Genomic DNA, 7,730 nt, shown 5'->3' with positions numbered 1-7,730 from the left:
GTTTGAGTCAAAAGAGTTAATCTTATTTTTAAATGATACAGTATTTTTTGCATTCACAGCATCCGAGGTCATATTGTTCCACATGTCAGCAACTCGGAAAGAAAGACTATATTTTCTTGATTCCAAGCAACAAAATTGTTTGCGTATTTTATAAATATGACCCTGGGTATGGTTATTGTTGTCAATCTCAAAGTTTATGGAAAATTTTAAAACACGTTACTAAGTCAATTTTAAGGCGCCGAACTTCAAGTGATTCCAAACCAAGCAACTGTAACCTATTATGATAGGACAAATTTCTAAGGTTCCTAACTTTCTTAGTAAATTTTCGTTGGACACTTTCAACTGATTTAATCAATCCAGTTTAGAAGATTACCTCTTATATTATACGATACAAGCTTAACTAAAAATTTGGAATGCGAGTCGAACGCTTTTTGGAAGTCAATATATACAACATCCGTTATTTGGTGGTTATCAAGTGCGGTGTTCCAATCGTTTGCAGATTCTAAGAGATTTGTACAGGCGGAGTGATTGTTCAGGAGACCATGTTGATTATGAGTTATTAGGCTACGTTGAGTTAGGTATTCTATAACATGCACATTGATCATTCTTTCAATGACACGACAACAAGTGCATGTCAATGAGATGGTTCTATAACTATTTGGATCCGCAGTAGCTCCTTTTTAAAAAATTAGAGAGACAAAAGCATGGCGCCATTGATTAGGTAAAGAACTAGACTTATAACTGGCATCAAATATGAAAAAAAATTAAATAATTTCCGTTAAAGATTTATACACTGCTTCTGGTGGAAAATTTACTGTTTCAATACCTAATTTCAATCATTAACATAACTATTAGTAAATGGAGAATAATTGTTATCATTCGTAAAGACACTGCCGACGTGTTTGTTAAACGCATAAGCGATTTCTTCGTTACTACTAGTTATTTTGTCATTATTGTTTTTGTCTTTAAGAGGATAACTGTTTTTAGAGTTATTGAGTTTTTGATTAACATAATCAAAAAATTTGCTGATATTGTTTTCATTTACTAGTTTAAGCTCGACTCTTATTTGGTAAGTGTGAATTGTTTCTTTACATTTACTAGCGTATTTGTTATATGCCTTTTTGTGTGTAATGTCTTTAGTATTTGACCATCTATTCCATAAGAGTGCTTTAGATTTAACGTTTTCCTGATAAACCTTGGGATGCGATTTCTTTTTTTGTACAGATGAATCTTTCTAATTGGAACAAATTGGTAAATACCATTGCAAAAACGATTGAAAAAAACATTCTAATAATCCTTAACTGTGAAAACAAAGGAAAACTCGAAGTCCCAATTTATATTTGATAAATAAGATTGAAAACCATCAATGTCAGCATTAACGAAGTCTTCAAGATTCAGTATTTTTTTTTGACGAAGTCAGAAGGATTCAGTATTTTTTTTCGACTGATTGAAATCATTTATATTTATAGAGAAGTTGACTCTATTATGGTTACTTGTGCCGAAAAGGACATTCAACTAAAATAAGACTAAGATAGGAGTCATTATTTGAAAGTACAAGGTCAAGAATATTGTTTTCACAAGTAGGTTTCTGTACAAATTGGTGCAAACCGAGTCTGTTGACTAAATTTAAAAAAGGCTATGGCACTTTTCATTTAGTGATACGTAATTAATCCAGTCCATTTTAGGAAAATTGAAATCGCCAACAATAATAAATTGAGATACAGAGTGGCATAGATTGTATATAAATGAAGTTATAAGCTCAATATAGGCCACATCGACTGGGGTGTGAGAAGGTGGGCGGTAGCATGTAATTAAACGGAGGTTACGGGACCTAAAGTTTAAGTCTATACAGACGATGTCAATACCCGTGTCAGTTTGAGTTATTTGTACTTGTTCGGATTTAATGTCATTTCTACAATAAAAGCTACTCCTCCGCAAATTTTGATGCGATCCTTACGATAGATAGTGTAATCTTTCGGACAAACAATAGAGTCAGATATTTTACTATGGAAAAATGTTTTGCAAAGGCAAATAACGGAAGGTTTATTTGCCCCCGTAAATACATAAAATTCGTACAACTTATTTGCAAGACTTTTAGCATTTAGAAGATATACAGAATTTTTTAAACATGAAGAAATTTCGTCATTACTAATACAACTCATTAATTTAGAATTGATTTATTTATTACGACAATGTGTAGTACAATTTATTTTGTTTTGTTTATTCGATTTAGATATAAATGGTTCACGTGACGGATATACAAGTTCTGATACACAACGACTTCCGTGACCTAGTTTCCTGTTTTGCTGCTTTCAAAATTAAAATGTGATCTTATTATTTAAAACAACAACAAAAGGTGGTTGATTTTCTATTTTTGAATTGAGCTTAATAATTTGTTTAATGTTAACATTTATATTAATAGAGTTAAAAACTTCTTGATTGAATTTTTATCCTCCTTTATCGCACTTGGTTTATCTAATACTCTTGATGGATTAATGCCATATATTATTACATTATTTTCACGTTTCTCATTTCTTTTTTTTCGGCTGTAACAACATTTATTAGGTGTAGTTGCTCTACAGATTTTTTAGTTGTATTTTTTCCATTTACAACGCTTGCCCATGGGTGTTGATTTAACAGGTTCGACATTTTCAAGCACTTTAATTCTTTCTGATAACAGTAAGTTGGAATTTTTTAGTTCCTCGATAGTCATGTTTAATGCTTTAATTAGATTTCTTGCTCTGCTTTGAAAGCATTAAATTCTGTTGACTAAACATTCACCATAGTTGATTGGTTATACACATATAATTTTAATATGTATATACTTTTTTTTCTTCGAAGTAAATTTAAAGTATTCTTACGCTAATCGATCGACATAACACTTACTTTACAAAGTAAAATAAAACTGCATCATAACAGCAAACTAATTTTACGTGTAAAAGTAACAAATTACCAAAAACAGCTTACATTAAAGTAATTAGAAAAAAGTTGTTATTTACTTTGACAAATCAAAGTAGATTTTTTCTTTGAAATTTTATAGTTTATTTTGTAAGTAAGTAAAATAGTAGTTATATTATTTACTTTCTCAAAGAACAGTCATTTCATGTTGATTTAACATAAATTTTGAGATAGGTAGCGTATTCAAATCCATTGCCTGTTTGAGGGCACTCCTGGGTAATACATCAGGTAATACTCTGATGTATGTAGGCAGTGTTTGTGGTAGGGCATCGCGAAAGGATTTTTTTTCACGTATATCATAAAAGGTAGTTCTATTATAATTAGGGGCAAATATAGTCAACATGCGGGTATACCAGTAGTGTAGAGATGGACTCTCTGCCGCACAAGTGCTCATAGAGGCTGCTAAAAAAGTGATTGATTTTTTTTTTTTTAGTAAAAATAGGTTAGTGGCCATGAAAAAACTTTGGCGCGGGGGAGGGAGGGGGCATAATTTCTAAGCTATGGGTAACTCAGGCATGCGTAAACCTTGACTAAGTCACTGTTTGTTAGAGAGCGCTTTTTCTCCAGTGTTTTTCCTTAGTATTTGCCTTTTCAATCAAGTATTTTGTTATAGTAATATGACGCAATATAACGTTTTTGGTATCTGCAAGGACATTGACTGCTAAAACAGTTTTCAAACAATTTTAAGTCATTTTAACTATCCGATTTAATATATATGATTAAAGGAGTGTTTATTAGATGTAAACTTTTATTGCGTTTTATCATATATAACCTATTTGAAAAAAGATGGTAAGGAAAGCTGTTCATTCTTCTACTAAACGTTGTGGGCAACTCTGAAACTTCCAGCATTTGTACAAATTTACTAAAAGTAGATCTTAAAATTGTTTTCAGAGCCAACTGGAGAACTCCACTATTTTAAAATCCTTTTTTTTTTTGATTTTACTTTATCTTTCAGACTTATCTTGACAGCATTTGTGTAGTCCCAATGAACATGGATGTTAAATTTTTGCCCTTGTTTTTTTTCTCTAATACTTTGTTTTTTTTTAAAGTTGGGGTTTATAACTTTTAAGAAAGGAAGATTTTATGCAAAAAAGCTTTGAAAAGGCAAATTTCTTTTATTTATTTGTTTTAGTACAAATTTTTTGTCGGGAGGAAATAAGTTAGTAGCCCTGATAAAAATTTTCCGTAAAGGAGCCGGGCGTATTTGTAGCTATGCTGCAGCTTTTCGCGTCCCGAAGAGGTCTCTCATTTTGAGTCGTATGTGTTTTTTGCCAACTAGAGACACACACAAAAAAAAAATTACTCGATATTTGACATTTACCAACTATACTTCAAAACTTGCCAACTGAAATGCTAAACGCACAAATGTGCTAACTCAAATGCATATATAACAGCTTGAGGTAGAGGGATACCCGTTCGGGACGGCCCTGCTCGTAACAACCACTCTTATAGAAACGAAAATAATTTTTTTTTCGTTTATTTATTAATAGCTATTCATAAAACTGTTCTCTGGAATGAACTAATTTCAGTTAGTCATTAGTCTATTCCAGACAACAATTATTCCTTTATTATCTATCACATTATCTAACAATTATTCTAGTTAGTAAATTCCAGAATTAAATTTCATTTTGGTTCGGTTTATTTTTAACAACAACCACACTAAATAAAAGAAGCCAAAATACAAAACTTAGAATAAAATTGCAAAATGCAGTGCCATTTCCAAAGCAAGAACAATAAACTAGACAGTCTTTTAAAAAAAACTTTTAAATAACTGATGTAAATAACATCAAGATTAATTTAAACAAAAATTAAAATTAAAAAAGTAAAAGTAAAAGTAATTAACTTAAAAAAAGTTATAACTTTTCATAAGCACAACAACCGCTTATTTTAATTTATTACATATAACGAATTTAGAAGGATGGTTCAAAAAAGGTGGCCTATAACTGGACTTAATTTTAAAATTTCTAAAATCATACAATATGACAATTTTAATTTTCAACCTACAAGTTTTGATTTTTCATACTTACTACTAATTAAAACATGAACTACTAATTTTTAAGGCTACTTCATTTTCAACATACTAAATTCTCATCATACTCAAATTTCAACCTACTGTATTTTTAACCTACTGTATTTTCGACCTCCTTTTTTTATTGATCGACTTTATCACTACATCTTTTCCGGTTTGTATTTTATTTATTTGTGGTTGATTCGAATCAGAGCTGAATTAAATCTGTCGTGGCGCAGGGACTGGAGCTCTGGCTTATAATTGAGAGGTCCAAGGTTTGATGCCTGGTCTAGGTATGTAAGGCGGCGTAAAATATCTCTTTAAATACTCTTCCGCGCAGCTCTTCGAAAAAATCGTTAGGTCTTGTTGGAGCTCAGTAACAATTAGAAGAAAAGAAAAAAAATCATTTTCTAACATTTGATGTTAAATGGCGGTATTTTATTCTCCAAGGAGAGCTAACGGTCTTATCGTAGAGCACTGCGGAAGAACATTTAACAAGGATGTTTACGTACCAATGTCACTTATCCGACCTCTTTTTTTATATATTACTCTCGAGTCCTTAATACAAAGTGGGGGTGGGGAAAGTTAGAACGGTAAAAACACAAAGTAATAGGTTGAAATGAATGTCGCCAATTATCGGTTGGAAATCAAATTATCTCAAATCAGTTGAAAATAAAAGTCTCTAAAATTGTTTGAGAAAAAATCGGTCGAAAATGAAAACGTCACAAATCGGTCGAGTTAAAAAAGGACTATAATAGGTTGAAATCAATTTAGGCCTCAATAAATAATAATCAATAAGACATCTAAAAATTATTTCCACTTTTTAGTAGATATTTTATTTTGTAGATCAAATTTGTAGGTGCAGGTTTTTGTAGGTTGAGCTATGCGACGCGCAAAAAAGCACACTTTCAAATTTAAAATTATATGGTCTATTGTGAAAAAAGTGTCTTGATTTTATTTTATCATACAGATGAAATAACATAAAGTTCTTTTTTTTTTAGTAAATTTTTGTTATTTTTTTTACTTAAAATTTGCAAAAATTTTAAAGTAAAAAAGTAAACAAAAGTGCAAATCACAATACTTAAACAACCAGGTTACAATCAAATATTTAAAATCAGTTTCGTAGCAAGCTTTTTATTTTCGTTTGAGAACCTAATGTAACGACATGGAGCAAACTACAAACATTTATATATTCATATTTGTTTTACATAAGTTTTTAAAAAGTATTGCGATAATCGGAGTCTGTTAACAATAAACCCCATATACGTTAACTTCCCTTCCATGCCATTAGTGTGAGAGCGATGAGTTTATAACATTTATATATACAACTTTTAACATTTTAAAATGCAAAGCAAGTCTTTAATGTCACGCAATAATCTCTTAGTGTTCAAAAACTATGACCATATAAATTTTGAGCAATCTCCCTAACTATTTAGGAGATTTAAAATATTATATTTACTCAAGTTATAAGTTCTTCTGACAATCAAATTCTGTTCCTCTTTCAAAAGTTCGGAGCGACTCTTTTTTTTAATTTAACTCTCTTTTCGTGAATAAGTAATCAAATGACGCGGAGGTTTTTATAAGAGACTTTAGTCAACAAGATCATTTGTATTTTTCAAACAATATTATAAAATTGTTCAAATTATTCTGATTTTTATTATTATTATTATAATTATCAAATTAATTTTTCTTCAAATTTAATTTCGTCATTGGTTTTTGTTTTTTTGTTATTACATAAAGACATTCTTTAATGAAGCAGTTGATTTTTAAAATATACGAATGACGGGGGCAAGAAGAAGACAAAAATTATTGCCAAACCCCTAAATATCCGTACATAATATAGTCATTAAAAACTTTTTATTAAAAATTGATGATCATGCGTTTTTCTTAAGTTTGAGTTTAATAAGTTTATTTTAGTTGACAATTATAGTTTTGTATTTTTTGGGAATATATCTAAAAACTTAATATATATGTAGCTGAAATACCAAATTCTGCTGCTTTAGTATGTTATTTTAGAAAAAGAGAAATCTTTTTCTAAAGTAACATGCTAAAACAGAAGAACTATTGCATAAATAACAGAAATTTTGAATAATTTTATTTTTATAAAATTATTTATTTAAATGAAATAGCTTAAAAAAATATTATCCATGAAAATATAAATCAAACAAAATACGAGATTTAATTTTAAACTGATTTAAATACAAGTATTGCGAGGTATTATACCTCATCAAAAATGTAAAAAGGTTTCATTATTTGAAAATGCGGCGATTCTTTATATCACCAAACCGATTAGAATTACCTTATCAATAGCATCTTTAACTAACAGTATCTCAATATATTATTGCCGAACTTAATAGTGTTAGTAGTGTTAGTGCTCATTCGAGCGTGTTTGACACGGAACCCTTGGCAGCAACCGAGGTAGAAGCGAGAAAGAGTCGCAGCACTTTTTTTTATAAGAAGTGTATGCAATTATCTAGCGTACGTAAACTTCAAATTAAGTAATGTTGAAGCATACTGAAACATTTATCAAGTTTTACACTTTGCTTTTCACTTGAAAGTTGAATTGCGTCAAGCTCTCCCTAATTTTGATCTATAACATTTATTTCCGTTAAAAAAATTATTTTATAGTTTTAAAATTTTCTTTTAACAACGTGCCAGCATGGGCGAGTGGATATCGCGCCGAGTAGAATTCTGTACTCGGCGCGATATCCACTTCTCAAAGTAGAATTCTGTACAAGTATCCCATAGTTTAATTACTGGCAAT

Source organism: Hydra vulgaris, chromosome 11 (genome assembly GCF_038396675.1).
Source record: "Hydra vulgaris chromosome 11, alternate assembly HydraT2T_AEP".
NCBI lineage: Eukaryota > Metazoa > Cnidaria > Hydrozoa > Anthoathecata > Hydridae > Hydra > Hydra vulgaris.
This window is presented reverse-complemented; position numbering follows the sequence as displayed.